The sequence below is a fragment of the Lepidochelys kempii genome, chromosome 2, assembly GCF_965140265.1.
Source record: "Lepidochelys kempii isolate rLepKem1 chromosome 2, rLepKem1.hap2, whole genome shotgun sequence".
Classification (NCBI taxonomy): domain Eukaryota; kingdom Metazoa; phylum Chordata; order Testudines; family Cheloniidae; genus Lepidochelys; species Lepidochelys kempii.
This window is the reverse complement of record NC_133257.1, coordinates 176,277,382-176,293,402: the sequence shown is the minus strand read 5'-3', so window position 1 is coordinate 176,293,402 and position 16,021 is coordinate 176,277,382. Positions and strand designations below refer to the sequence as shown.

General features: G+C 43.1%; 1 protein-coding gene and 1 long non-coding RNA gene across 3 annotated transcripts in view; one reads left to right on the top strand and one right to left on the bottom strand.

The window, feature by feature from the left end:
• STK17A (serine/threonine kinase 17a) overlaps positions 1 to 16,021 on the top strand; it is a 63,775-nt gene that overhangs the window by 4,758 nt on the left and 42,996 nt on the right. The window lies entirely within an intron of this gene.
• Positions 9,603 to 16,021, bottom strand: part of LOC140907276 (uncharacterized) — a 55,497-nt gene continuing 49,078 nt past the window's right edge. Inside the window, exons 2-3 of the long non-coding RNA XR_012157435.1 lie at positions 12,436 to 15,469; positions 9,603 to 11,240 (exon numbers count right to left, since the gene is read on the bottom strand). This is a non-coding gene — a long non-coding RNA (uncharacterized lncRNA). The remainder of the gene's footprint in view (positions 11,241 to 12,435; positions 15,470 to 16,021) is intronic.

Genomic DNA, 16,021 nt, shown 5'->3' with positions numbered 1-16,021 from the left:
ACCTCCTTGCTAAAAACCATCTTCTCTCTTGCCCTTAACAACAGAAAAAGTGTGGAGTGGGAGGAAATGCACTCCAGACAAATAGCACTTGTGATGAATTAATTCTATAGCTAATTTTATGCAGTTCCGTTCCTTTCAGACAATCTCTTTTTAAGCTTTCTAAAAGATGAATATGCTCATAGAAGTCACTATTAATACTGCACCCACAGTGGTGACAGGAGGTTTTGCAGATCACTTTGAGAAAAGATTACTTAAAGTAATGTCAGATTCTCTGCTGCTCCCTAGCAGAACCCATGACAACCCAAAATGTGGGTAAACATATGATGTAAAGCATTCTTGCTTCATTTGCAATTACTAAGACTTTTTTGTTTCCTTTCTGTAAGCCAGGATGTGTGCCAATTTAAATAATGCTAATGATGATGGTAGAGTGAAGTAGTGACCTTGGGCTTTTTAGTTGTGTTATTTCAGAGAAAATCCATTTTCAGTTTGAAGTAGAACTTTTATTTTGAAGATTGTGTAATAAAACATGAACTGTAGACTAAAAATTAGTTTGCTTTTAAACATGTTTTTTGTCATGTTGGAGTGTGGATGTTAGATTCTTTTAACTTAATCAGTGATTTATTTCTTACCTAGTATTCTCCCCCACTCCCAATCTGTTCCTCTCTAACTTGAGTCGTCACAGTTACTCCCCTATTAATCATGTGGTCCCCTGAGCTATTGCTTTCTCTTGGTTTGTCCCCTTGTTACTATATTTTCAACAGTAAATTCATTTGCTTTCCAAGAATTCCCTATTAAGAATTCAAAGTAAGACTTTGAAAAAAGGGAAAATGAGGAGAATCCAACTTGGAGCTTGTCTGAACACTTGGTAATATAACACAATGCTTATTTTTTAAAGACCTATCCTGGTATATCTCTCTAAAAGTACAAATTTATATCAAGTTTCATAATATTGAATCAACATCAACTTAGATTGCCCAGCACATTTTTTCTGGATCTTTGCTCTGGAGTTGCCTCAAGCATGAATCTTACTAGTTGCATAGTAACCAGTTTTTAAGAATTATATTTGTAAACAGTCTAAACGTCTATGTAACCTGACCCTTTTAATTAAGTGATGCATCAGGCCTCTGTCTACCTCAACTGTGCTGTACGTATGTAGCACACACTGTGTCCTATTTCTTTGTAGAGCTTTGTGAATAGATATTGTATTTCCATAATGACAAATATTTTGGTGAATCTGGCAATACCAGTATTTATATTAGACTTCCTCTTTGCTTCCAAAACAGCTTTTGTATGCATGTCAGAGCAGCTTCTTGTGCTTCATGAACTCAATATCTTGTTTTTAGAGAGAGATGAAGTATGACAAACTACTTTGGTCAACAGTTTAGAGCTAAATTGTGAGTGATATTGACTTTGTGGTAATTTGAGGAAAATTACACACTGAGATTATACAAACTGTGACTCCAGCAGTCAGTATTTAAATCATGAGGAGTAAAACTTTTTATGGGATATTAAAATGACATGCTATTAAAGGGTCAGATCCAAACCCAATGGAAGCCTTCCTATTGATTTTTGGCTCTGGCACAAATACCATTAGGCCATGCTAGGTTTGTTCCTACAAAGAACTGATCTTTTGCTGCTGTAAAGGGGCAGCGTCAGCATGGATTATAACTACTTACTGTTGAAAATTAGTTTGCTGCAATACTTCATATTGTAAACATGGCATTCAAATTTGTCAAGTTTACATGTCTTCATTTTGAGGCAATTTAGCGTCCTTTCCAGTGGTTCTCTTAGCATAGTTGATGTCATTCATGATCAGAATTTAAACTTGAGAGCACTTTTTAATTAACTGGCTATATGTTTAATATATTACAACATTAGCTTTTTAAAAAGAACCATTGTGCATACTGTACATTACTTAGCTCTTTAGAGTGTGTAGGCTTCTGATCATCTCCACATGATTCCCATGGTACCCTTCCCTGCCTGTCCTTTGGTTTTTGTTCTTCCTTTTCTTCCACTACCCCTTCCAAGCATGCTTTTGAGTCCATCTCAGGGTGCTAGCACATTGGGCAGTTTTTATTCTAGGCCCTGAGTGGCCAGTTCCAAAGGTGCTGTTTGACAGTGATCTTTTAAAAATAGATGTTGGTTTCAATCTTTTAAAATCATTTTTGTGGGATTTTTTTGCAATGAAATACAATAATGTTATTTTGTAGTTGATATTTTGTTTCTTGCACAATTAAATATTATTATTAATGGTTCTATCAAGTAGCTTTGCGTTTCCTGACCCTCTGCATTTAAAAAAAACCATAATATTATCTTGACATATGTATTAAATATGAAGAAGTTTCTCAAGAAAGTATTTACTTTGGGTCTCATAGTGCTTCAAAAACCCACATTGTTACTGTCCATGTGCTTTTGCGAACATCTGGTCAGTCTACTGTACTTCAGTTAAAGTTTGCAAATGCTATCTTTGAGGAATAACAATGATAAATATACCTGATTAAATCAATGGTTGCAATTTAGATTATTTTAGTGTGTGTGGAGGAAGCCTAAATGTGTATGGTTTTTATTTTGTTTCTCTTAGTTGATTTTCAATTAGCAATCCTGAAACTGAAATACTTTTATTTTCAAAAGGTACCAGGAGTCCACTGCAGAGCTTGCCTTTACGGTACTGAATAAAGTTTTCATAAAAACAATACTTGATGCTGGAACATAATTGCTGTGCTATATCAGACCAGTGGTCTGTCTAGCCCAGTATGCAGTCTGAAAGTGATCAGTCCATTCCCAGATGCTTCAGAGAAGTGCAAGAAACTTCATAGTGAACAACTCTGGAATAATGTGCCCTATGAGAAATTTCTGCCAAACTCAATTTAGAATTGACTTGTATGCTGAAGCAAGACAGATTTTGCATCTTTAATTGCTTGTCATCTAATGCAGCTGTGGCTGTTCTCATCCTTTTTAAATATCTAATTCATTTTTATATGTATTTGACTCATCTCACCATAGTATCTGACCACCCCGCAAGTTTTGGTTTTTGGGGGGGGAGGGAGGGAGGATACTTTGCAACTGTAAAGAGTAGCTTGAAACATGGCAGTTTTTTTGGTTTATTTTTTTTAAACATACGGGGGTGGGCTGGGGATAGCTAAGATTAAAGCAGTGTGTGTTGTATTTGGTTCTGGTAGCTCAGAGGGTAGTGTTAATTCTGTTGTAGGAATTGATTCCATGGTTTATGTCCATCTCATGGCAAAGTTTTCTCTCATGCTTTCAGTTCTCCTCCTGTTCATAGACAATTTGATAGAGGTCATGGTTATGGGGAGAGATGCAGTTTCTTGAGGAACTAGGGTCAGGCTTGTGAGGAGCTACAGATATTAAGAATGAGACTTTTTGAATTGGATTTTGTGTTCACTGGAGCTAGTGTAATGAGTGGAACCAGAGGTGCTGTAATCCTAGTGTCAGTTGCTGAGCAGATGGGCTTTTTCTCTTACCGGTTGAAGATCTTAGGTTGTTTACCTTTGTTTATAGGTAGGATTTGCAATAATCTAATTTGGAAGTCATGAAAACATGATTATTGTGACCAGATCTTTTTGATAGGATAGGGCACAGTGTTCTGGACAGCTGCAAGAGAACATGGGTGTTGTTCACAATCATGGATAGCTAAGAGTACCCCAATGCTATTCACTGACTCTACAATGTTCAGGCAGATGCATTTGACCAAGGAAGATGTCTCAAGACCTTGCCTTCTCCAAACACCTTCTCTTTTCTCTCTTACTTGGGTTTAGTTTCAGCCAGCTGCTCCTCATCCAGGTATTTGGACAGCTGGCAGAAAGTAATATTGACATTTGAGGCAAGGGAGAGGTCAGCAATACACAAACAACATCCAGCTCTACACCTCAGCCCATATGTCTAACCAGCAACTTCAGACAAGTATTGAATAATATAGGGGACAGGATTTACCCTTTGCAAGGCTTAATAGGAGAGGACTCTGGACATGGACAAACAATGGTCCAGCTCATCCTTTTGTGTTTAGTCTTGGAGAAAAGATGATACCTTGGGCAAACAAGTTCCATAGGTTAATCATGTTTTTTGTGGAAAAGTATTTTGTTTGTTTTTTTTTAAATTTGATACCTTTTATCACATGTCCCCTGGTTATGTTATGGGAGAGGGTAATAGGTCTGTTTAACTGCCTCTTTAACATTCATTATTTTGTGTATCTCTGTCATTGCTTTTTAATTTGTTTCCTCTATAAATTAAACACACACAGTCTTTTCAATCTTTATCCATGCCTCTAATCTTTATCACCTCTTTTTGGATCTCATTTATTTCTTCTGTATCTCTGAAATATAGTGAATTTACACCCTTACCTGGAATACTGTGCCAACATTGACTTATCTAATTTGTATTAGTAAATATGCAATGCCCAGGGGTAGTCAAAAAAGCAGACATTTTCATCAGGGTATCTAGAATAACACAATGGTCTTGTTCCAGAGAGGTTAGAGGTAATTTTAAAAGCCACCAATATGTAGGAATAGTTCCTTCTGTTGTGCACTCACTTTCATTAGTCAACAGTAAAGGTGCTGCCTATTCATTTAGCTTTGCTAGGTTGCTCTCTGGATTTCTTTAGTGTTCTATAGTCTATTTTAAAATATTTGAAGATAAAATAATCTCCCTATTTACCCTCATTTCTAGATAGTTTGTTGGTGAACTGGGTCATCACGTTGTTTTTGGGTTTTTTTGGAAAGGGGAAAATTTATTTTCTTTTTTGAGTTATAGTCCTTATGTGTATTCCATGGGAGGGGTGGTGGTGGTGTGTGCTCCATATAATTGAGATCAGAAGATTCTTGCTAACAATATCCTTAGGTCCTCACCTGCCCCTTTCTCTTTGTGTTCCAAACTGAGGGCAAAAAGGGCAGTGCAAGACGCTCTCCAGTTCTTTTCTGCTGCCTGTGGTCTGAGGTAGAACCTCTTCATTAGCTAGGTTCTGCATCTAACTGTAATTCACTGTAAATAGTTTAAAATGTAGTTTATATTTTTTATAGTTCTTAATAGGATTTGGTGGGTCTACCCCCCTTTCCCCCCCCCCCCCCCACTCCCATCCTGAGTGCCTAGTTATTCCCAAGATCCAGGGATTCTAAAACTGTGTGTGTTGCCCTCAGGCCTTTCTGGTCAGCGATGACTACCTCAAGTGCCTCTACTGCCTAGGTGAGGCTCACATCCCCTCAAAGTGTGGTATTTGCCAATCCTTCCAAAGTCAAATTTGCTAAATTTGTGAGCACTGGGTTGGAAGACTTCCAGTGGATTATGCCATGAAGCCTCAGTCCAACCCTGGCCTGTCAGATACCCTTGTACGTCAGGTGGAGGCATCAAGAAGGCACTGCTCCAGTGGCCTTCAGCTCCAAGGTTTGTAGGAGTAGAGCAAGGGACTAGCCCAAACGGGCATGAGGAAGGTAGGAAGCACTCTCGCAAGAGATAAGAAATCCCTCCTCTTGGCCCTCATCCAATAAGAGGGCCTCTTCTCCAATAAAGATGTAAAATGTTAAATGGTTAACCAGTAAGTATTAGTCTTACCGTTAATATATTGCAGTTAAAACAGATTGTATTCCTGGGGCATTCTGCGCCTAAAAATTCTGAGCACAATATTTTAAAATTCTGCAAATTTTATTTGTCAGTATCTTGCTGCATAATCACACTAGTTTCAGTTATTTTGGTAATTTTATTTCAGAATACCTGTCAGCAAGTATATCTGTAACAATACAGACACACACAGATTCCCCCAGGAGCAGAGAGTTAAAGAAACCTCTATGACAACCCAGTTTCTGTTTCTCTGTCTCCTTCCCCCCTCCCATAGCCCACCTGTGGGGTTCCCCCCCCCCGCCAATACACCCAAACCGTTCTTTCCCAGAGCCCAAACGTAGGGTCCCCCCAGTTCAGTTACCTGCACCCCATCCCTCCCCAGAGCCCAGCTGCAGGGTCCACCTTCCCCAGACACCCGTCCCCTTCTCCCCCCCAGAGCCCAGGGATGCAGAGGGAGAACCAGCCTGATTTTCAGTCCCAGGCTTGCATGGAGTTCCCTGCTCCTTCCCTCAGGGCATGCTGGGAACTGCAGTTGCCAGGAACCCTCTAGCTCCCTCTTCCTCCCCCCAGTAGTGTCTTCTATGTACAAGCTGGGCTCTGTCGAGTCCAGTGGCAGCTAGCAGCACTGCAGCCCATTTCTGTGGGTGAAAGGAAATTCTCTGCGCACAACGTTAATTTCTGCAAAATTCTGCATTGCACAATGGTGCAGAATTCCCCCAGGAGTAAGACTGATAAAATAATTTTGTGACCTTGTAATACCTAATGTGCACATTAAAAACGCTACAGCAATAGCCAGGGGGAGGGAAGCACTGAAGCTTGCAGCGTTCTCACAGCTCGGGGCACTGCTGGATCAGCCCATGCCTGGCAGAGAGGGCACTGCTGGGGGCAGCCTGGCAACCCCCTCCTCTCCAGCTCTGCTTCTCTTGCAGCTGGCTGCAGCGGTGGGTCTGCCTGGGAACCATTGGATCTACTAGAACATTTGGATCTGCCCTGGCACTGCTGCTCTCCCGGCAGCGATCCGCCAAACTAGCCGCATTAGGTAACACCTAGTAACTGGGAGAGGGTGTGATCAGTGCAAGGTGCCCAGTCATGCACATGCAAATGATCCCCAGCCCACAGCTCTCCAAGGAGAGACAGCAGGGTGCCGCCCCCCAAGCCAGGGGTAGATAGTGAACTTGTTAACAAGTTAACTGATAATTTTAATAGTCTAAATGGGTACTCTTTTAAATGATACTTACATCCCTATTCTCCAATAACCTCCATGTTAGGTCAAACTCTACACCCCTGTAGGGAGTTTCAGAAGCTCATAAGGAGCACGGTACCATTCTCTTGGCTCTGAAGGGCAGAAGTGCCCCAAAACCAATGCTAAGTGCAGGAGCTGGACTGTCCCCAATACAGATGAGGGAATAACAAAAGTAGATACCTCCTACACTGATGGTACCAATGCACCAAGAAAAGGAGTTCTTGGTACTGAAGACAGCAGTGAGATCAAACCGCTGACACCACAGAAAGACAAGCCAGTCTGTTCACTTGCATCAGGAGATACATATGAGGCCCCCAAGGACAAGTCCATCTATGTGGTCTTGGAATCCCCAATTCTGTTGGAACCCGTTCTGACCAGGAAGGTCTCTACACCACTGGTCCAGAGCATGCAAGGTACTGGTGAGTGGCTCTCCCTACAGTCTACCAATTGGGCATAATAAGGCAGCACCATCCATAGAATTCAAAACTGCCAGTGCTTCTGAAAAGTCAGGTTTAGTGGGAGATCATCACCACTCCCATAGAGACAAAGGATCAGTCCAGACAGAGGACCCAGAGTCTCATAGGCACCATCCTGATTTCATAAGAGGGATTGTACACCTGGAGACTAGTGGTAGTCTCCTCCATGGTGACTATCCCAATTTCCATTTGACCTCTCAAACTGGCCTTACTGGATACTATCGGATCCATACATGCAATATCTTGAATCTAGATGATCCCATTGGGAATCCAGACAACACTTCGTTCGCAGAGAAGATCCCGAACCTCCTCAAGAACTAGTGGAGGAAGAGGAGGAACTAGATCAGACAGAACCACCAGCCCTAATGTCATCTTCATCTCCAGATGTGATTGTACTGGCTTCACCATCACTGCCTAGTGGTAACAGGCAACTTGAAGATTTACTGAGGAGGATTGCAGACACATTCCGTATCCCTCTGGAGGAATTGCAGGACATTCCTCATAAATTACTCTGCATTCTCCAGAGACTGGTCCCATTAACGAAGCCATTTTAGAATCAGCCAAGACCATCTGGCACACTCCAGCCACTTGTGCCTTCACTCCAAAAAGAATGGAGAAGTACTCTGTGCCATCTAAAGGGCAGAATTTTTATTTATATGCCCTGCTCTGAATTCATTAGTAGTACAAGCTGTTACTGAGAGAAGTAGACCGTGTCTACTCCCCTCTGATAAGAAAGCTAAATACTTATAACTTTTTGGAAGAAAAATATTGACTTTGAGTGTACAGTTTCACATAGCAAATTACCAAACCTTAATGTCAGAATATGATTTTATTAATTATACTAAGTTTGAGGAATTCACTAATTCCCACAAAAAGATAGGCTGCAATTCAAAGCACTCATTGAGGGTAAATTGCTAGCCAGAGCATCCCTTCAAGCCTTAGTTGATACAGCAGATATAATGTTGTTCTTGATGGCAACTTCTGTGGTCGTGCATTGGTTGTTGTGGCTCTAATCCTCCAGATTTCCCAAGGATGTCCAGTTCATGGTGGAGGATCAGCCCTTTGAGGGGAAACTGTTTGTTTAGTGAGAAGACAGTTGAGTTGCTGCATTCCTGAAAGGACTTAAAGGTAACTCTCTGCTCACTAGGCCTCTATACTCAAGCACCATAGCAAAAATTCCACAAACCATAGCTCTACAAACAACACCCAGCCCCTTAACCCTTTTATCATCAAAAGGGTTAGAAGTCACTCAGGAAGCATTAGAAGGTGCAATGTAGCAAACATAATGTCTCTTCCCCCCACCCCGCCCCATAGTCCTTCTAACCCCAGTCTCCCATCAGAAGATATTTTTGATGGACTCCTCCCCAACAAGATGTGAAGGCCCACTCCGCTAGAGCCTAGGCTGCATGAGTAGCCTCACTTAAGATGACACTCTCCTGTAAAGAAGCAACACGGAGCTCTGCTCACGCTTCTGTGAAACATCATGCCCTGGTGCAAGCTACTATAGCTGACATCCTTTGGCAGAGCAGTTCTCCAATCAGTAGTACAGCAGGGATCTTTGGACCCTTCTCCTCAATGACTACTGCTTGTGACTCACTTATAGTGGAATAATACAACCCATCTCTTGAAGAGCTAAGAGAGGTGAAGTTACTTACCTTGTACAGTAACTGGAGATCAAGATGTGTGGTCACTATCTGTTCAACTACCCTCCCTCCTTCCCTTCTGCTGCAGTACGTTTAATGGTATTCATGGCAGAAAGGTAGCTGGAGAGGTAGTCAGTCTGCACCATCCCTCATGCTGTTGGCTCAGAGCAGGAGGAGTAAAAGGGTGCAGATGTGGACCAATGGACACTGCTAGCAAGAATCTTCTGGTCTCACACATGTGGAGCACATGCACACCCCAGTGGAATAATGAGAGGGACCACACATCAAGAAATACAGTTACTGTATGAAGTATAGCCTTTCTTTTTTGCCCGTTTCTAATTTGTGACAATACATTACTTCTCACGCTATGATTGATTTCCAAATCCTCTGTAGAACTTTGTTAGAAACTTTATAAAACCTTTATTCAAATACAGTGTCAGCCATTTCTTCTGCTGCACTACTTTATTGACATACCCTCGTAGACTAGAGAGACATGATTTTCTTATTTGTCAAGCTGATTTGTTGCTACCATATCAAGAGGTCTTATCATTCTTTTCTAAATTGATTCAACCAGCTTACCTGATACTGCAGTAAGGTTGACTGATGAGTAATTTCCAAGATCACATCTAGTTCCTTTAAGATAGGTACTTTTGTTACTCTCCAGTGCGGTAATTGACTTTAATGCAAAACATCTTTATTAGCAGTTCAGTAGCCATTTTTCTTAAAGTACTTTAGTACTCTTGTATGTATATTACACACACAAAATGTGGCAAATAGTCTGCAATCATGTTACTAAATACTGTATCATAGCGCATATGCACAAGGGGTCTGACTTGCACAAGCAACCTTAATGAAGGCATTTTCTAACTTCTGAATGCTTTATTTTGCGACCTTAATGGTCTATTAACATAGTTTTCTGTATAATTTCCTAAATCTTTACAAAGACAAAACTGGGGGGAGGGAGGGAGAAATTCCATTATGTGGCATCCTATTGGCACCCACATGTAGTCAGCAGGGTTGGAATCTTTAGATCCACTTCACAGACCCCTGCCACTTGAGCTACCAGAGTAACTGATAGAAGATGACAACATATTGCTGCTATCTGGACTAGCACTACGCAGGATTTGAGATGCACATTTTGCCAGTTGGTTTCACAGATATATTTGCTGACAGCAGAGGAATGGTGAAACTCCAGGAATCTTGGATTCCATTCCAGGCACTGGAGGAGATTGTGCTGAAGTGGTCATAGACTCTTCTGCCCCTTCTCTTCCCCACCCCAGGTTCCCCCTCCCAGTCCCAGTTTCCACTCTTCTGGCTCCTCTTCCAAGTCTCCTTGCTTAGCCAGTCTTACTGTCCCCCTCCAGGTTCACTGTCAGAGCCCCAGCTTAGCATGATAAATTTCAGCCTAAATGGTTAAAGTTGGACAAAGTTTTGTAAGCAACTGAAAACAGTCTTACAATGGGAGGTGTCAGAAAACCTTCATAATTAGCAGCATTATGAGCCTCACCTATAATAATCTAGTCCTGAAGATTTACTGCAATCTAATTGAATTGTTCAGCACCACCTCTTTCAACATGTCGGTCTATAACAGTGACTCATTTAAAGGAAGTTTAAAATAACACAGAGAAGCACTACAACAGTAGCCAGTGAAGTCAAATTAGCCATGTGTTTAAGTACTTTGGTGGATGGATGCCTTGGTGCCCAATTTTTTGGATGCCTTCGTGAATTTTTTTGAAACTTGCTTGAAATCCTAGGACTGTAAAACAACCTCAAAAGAGGTTGATAAGTATCTGTTCTTCCTGGCATTGCAGAAGTTGCCACTTAGTCAATATTTTGCCAACAGTTAGCACCCAGCTATCAAAAATGTTTTCTGTCCCTGCACATGGGTGGAAATATCTGATATTTCTAATTCCACTGTGAGAAAATGTGGACTTAAATCATGCCTGTGATTTAGATTAAGTAGGTCCCATTTAAATAAAGCTGAAAGACTCCCGAGTCTAAAGTTGTAGCCTCCTATTAGTGGAGTCTTGACAGTGTAACTTTTTTTTTTTCTCCACTGAGCTATTTAGTATGGTTAAGTTCTTCTTTGAGAGCTGTCCCTGTGGATGCTCCACTTCAGGTGTTGATGTGTCCTGGCGCTGCTGATCAAAGGTTTTTGGGAGCAGTGCCTGGTTGGGATGTGCGTGTGCAGTAGCTGTCTCACGGTACTGTTGGCGCTTCATCTAGTGCTTGCGCGTCCTGACCCCCTCAGTTCCTTCTTGACTGCCCTCAGCTGCAGATGGAGCTCCAGGGGTGGTGTCAGAAATTTACCTAGAAAAGATTTAGAAATAGTTAAGTTTAGCTCCCAGTAATTAGTTAATAGTTAGTCTTAGGTTTCTGTTGAACCACTTAGCCTTTCCCTGTTTAAAAGATATATAATTGAAGAGCTTTCCTCTCCATTTCTATCTCCTTATACCACGACAAAATTGGGTAACGAAAATGCCAGGCATCCCTGGTTTTAAACGCTGCACTTTGTGTAAGGATGTTATGCCTGTCTCCGATGGACACTCAGTTGCTTGGGGGAGGTGCACATCCCTCAAAAATGCAACCACAGCAGCAATCTTAAAGCCAGAGCAAGGAGGGATAGGGATCTCAGACTTAAAATGATCCTTATGGAGAAATCCCTAATGCCACCGTCTCTATCTCGGAAAAAACCCCATCGAGGGATTCCCTGTGTGCCTCCTCGCTGGACAGATTGAGTTCCCTTTCCTCCAGAAAATCAAGGAAGAGGGAGGCATCTCCAACCCACAGAGAACTGTTGAAGAGGAAACTGTCTCCAGCATGATCACTACCCTTGGTGCCGACGGCCAGCAGGGTGAGCATGTTTGATGCTCCAGGCACCTCCGGCACCATCTGTATTGGGACCTATGCCAGCGGAGATTAGGTGTCGAGTAGTAGGCACAAATGAGCCTTGTACTCCATGGCACCGAATGCCTTGAGGAAGGACATGGTGCCAATGCCGCCTCTGATTACCATGCCACCTCCACTGGTACCACATGCTGCAGAGCCAATGCATGAACGCACTAAGTCGGCATCACTGGCATCAACAGAGGCCACGCATAAGTTGATGGTACCAACAGGACTAATCTCACAGATGATGTCTACACATAAGAGCATGGCACCAATGCCCATGGGACCGCGCTCCCTCACTCAATCAACTGGCACTGAGATATCATTCGAGCCTGGCTCACCTGTACACAGCACAGACTGTTCTCTGGTGCCGACTGCACCAGTACAGATGGATTCACCTAATGCCCCGCAATTTTTAAGTGATGAGGAAGATGACCTAAAAGAGGCAGTCTTCTATTCAGGACACTCCTCTCCATCCCATACAAGTGCCAGGAAACGGTTACAGGGACGTGCCCCCATGTCTGGCTTAACCCATGGATGTGCCCACCCATGCCATTCCCAATGCACTGGGCACAATGGGACCCACGGGCAATCTACAGATCTCAGACATACAGACCTCACACCCCACAGAGGTGACAGATTCACCCTTCTACAGTGACAGCCACTGAGCCCTCGGAGGTGCATGTGGATTCCGAGGAGTTGGAGGATTCCAATCCACAAGACTGCTCACCAGCCCACAATTTATCTTCATCTCCAGACGAGGCAGTATTGCCATCTCTGTCTGCCATCACAGATGACTCAAAACGATTCCAGGACTTACTCAAATGGGTCGCACAAAGTCAGAACATCCCTCTGGAACATGAGACTGAAAATCAACATTAGCGCCTAAAAATACGACACCCGGCATCCTCTACAAAGATAACATTACCAATTAATAGTACCTTCCTGGAACTAGTAGAATCAGTATGGCAAACTCCAGCTACCATACCCCCATACCATATCAATCAGCAAAAGAGTGGATAGGAAATTTTATGTGCCCAAAAACTGCATGGATTTCCTATTCTTGTACCCTCAACCAAACTCCTTGGTGGTGGATGCGGTGAACCAACTGGGGAAGCAACCCCAGTATAAATCTATATCACGTGACAAGGACTCTAAGAGACTGGATTTGTTAGGTCGCAAAGTCTATTTGTCTGTGACTCTCCAGTTTTGCATGGCCAATTACACGGCCATACTGGCTAAGTATGACCATGACAATTATGAGAAACTTAATGAGTTCCCTGCGGACATCCCAGAGGACAGAAGGGAGCAATTCCAATCTGTCGTAACCGAGGGACAGCAGTCGTGAGGACAGCGCTACAGGTGTCCCTTGATGTCACGGGCACGGCTGCTCACATGATGGCTACAGCTATAGTCATGAGACGGGCATCCTGGTTACAATCCTCTGGAATCTCAAAGGGCCTCCAAATTAAAGTTGAAGACCTTCCCTTTGACAGAGCGAAATTATTTTCCGTGAAGACCGGTGAAGTCCTACACTCAATGAAGGACTCTAGAACAGCACTCTGAACCCTGGGCATATATACATACCCTAATAGATGGAGGAGATACCAACCTTATAACCAAAACGGGGATACATTGTCTCCGGCACCAGAGACCATTGGACAATTCGTGCCAGAGACACCAACCACCTCAGTCCCAGTCAACTGCATCACAGGCACCACCAACCAAGATGCAATTTTGAAGATTTGGTCAAGGGTCTGATCAACCTCCCCTGACAACCAGCGTATATATTACACAACCTACTCAGGTGTTTGGTCACCAACTACAGCCATTTTACCAAGCGTAGGCATCCATCATCACAGATCACTGGGTAGTGGAGATAGGACATTCTAGTTATACCATCCCCTTCATCTCCATCCTGCCTACCCATCCGTCTTCCCCATCCCTCTTCAGGGACCCTTCTCACAAGCATCTTCTACGACAAGAACTAAACCATCTTGTACAGCTAGGTGCTGTGGGACATGTTCCAGTACAACACAGGGGGTAGGGGTTCTATTCCCACTACTTCTTGACTCAAAAGAAACATGGAGGATGGAAACCCATTTTAGATCTCAGAAAACTCAACGAATTTGTGCGTACCCACAAATTCAGGATGGTCACGCTGACGTCAATGATTCCAGCGCTGGAAGAAGAGGACTGGTTTTCACCTTTCAACCTACAAGATGCATATTTTCACATCGCTATACACCCCACATGCAGACAATTCCTACAGCTCACAGTAGGGAGAGACCACTTCCAATACAGTGTGTTACCATTCGGACTTTCGACAGCTCCAAAACCCTGGCTGTAGTAGCAGCACACCTACACAGACAAGGAATTATGATATTCCCATCCTTGGATGATTGTCTGTTGAAGGGTTGCACTCAAGCAAAAGCAATACACTTCACACAAACGACTGACACTTTTCCATACCCGAGGGTTACAAATAAATGAGAAGAAATCTACCCTAGTTCTGGTTCAACAACTAGAATTCATCGGAGCTTACCTAGACTTGATAGAAGCTAAAGCTTCATTACTAATGACCAGATTCTCCACAATGACCACTCTTATTGGTAGTCACAAACAGTCCAAAAGGCTCTGCACACACCTGCCTATAACTATTAGGACACATGGCGGCCTCGATCTTGTGGTCTAGCACACATGACTATACATGTACTGTCTCCAGGGATGGCTGAGAACAGTCTACATACCACGCAAGCACAGTCTAAACAGACTCCTGTCACCACCATCACCAAAAGTCATTCAATCACTACAATGGTGGCTAAATCCACACAATGTGTGCGCGGGTCCCATTTCACCAAGACCCAGCATCCATCCTGATCGCTACAGATGCCTCACTGATTGGATTGGGTGCACACTTGAACCAACACACAATCCAAGGGAAATGGTCTCCTGTGGAGTCTTTATTACACATCAATCTACTCGAATTATGAGCAGTTCAAAACGTGTGCCAACATTTCCTACCAATAAGAAACAAATAATGACAGACAACGTGCCTATATGTTCTACATAGACAGGGAGGCGCTCGATCTCTTTCCCTATGCACAGAAGCCATAACATGCTAGAACTGGGGCATTATCCACAGTATTACCATTACTGTGTTGTACCTCCCGGGGCAAAAGAACACAGTGGAAGACACATTGAGCAGACAGTTTTCCCAAGAACATGAATGGGAACTGAACGACAACATCGCACAACACATATTCCGCATGTGGGGGTCACCACACATCGATCTGTTTGCAACATCCGAAACCATAAACATCCAGGGTTTTGCTCATGAGCAGGACTAGGACCGCAATCCCTAGGAGATGCCTTTTTCATCTGATGGAACACGCCTCTCCTGTTTGCATTCCCACAGATACCATTATTATCCAGAGTGATACACAAGATACGGACCGACAGAGCCTTGATCATACTGATAGCTCCGACGTGGCCCAGACAGATGTGGTTTCCATACCTGAACAGCATGGCGCTTTGCACCCCGTACACCCTTCCTCTCTCTCAGGATGAGGGTCTTGTTCTTCACCTGAATCTAGGAAAACTCTGCCTGAAGGCATGGCTTCTCCATGGCTCCATCACAACGAATTAACCTGGTTTGGAAGAGGTTAAAAAGATGTTGCTAAACAGCAGGAAACTTACCGTGCGTACCATTTACCTCCATAAATGGAAGAGGTTCTCCTTGTGGTCCCACGACAGATACATACCGAAACTTACAGCGCCAATACATTTGGTTTAGGAGTACATGTTGCGTTTGAAACAGATGGGGTTATATATTAGTTCACTTAAGGTGCACCTCGAAACCATAGCTGTTTTTCACCACAAGATAGGTGGTTTTCAGCGTTTGTGCATCTGATTATGAAACACTTCCTCACAGGCATTCAGAACATGTACCCTAAAGTCTGCAACTCTACACCAGCATGGGACCTAAACCTAGGCCTCAGAGGACTTACCAGAGCCCCTTTCAAACCACTTGCTACCTATTCTCTACTACATTTATCAATGAAGGTAGCGTTCCTGGTCGCGATCACTTCAGCACATAGAGTGGGTGAAATTGGGGCCCTCATGGTCATCCTCCTTACGCCATATTCTTTAAAGACAAAGTGACTATGCAACCACACCCTAAATTAGTACCGAAGGTACCT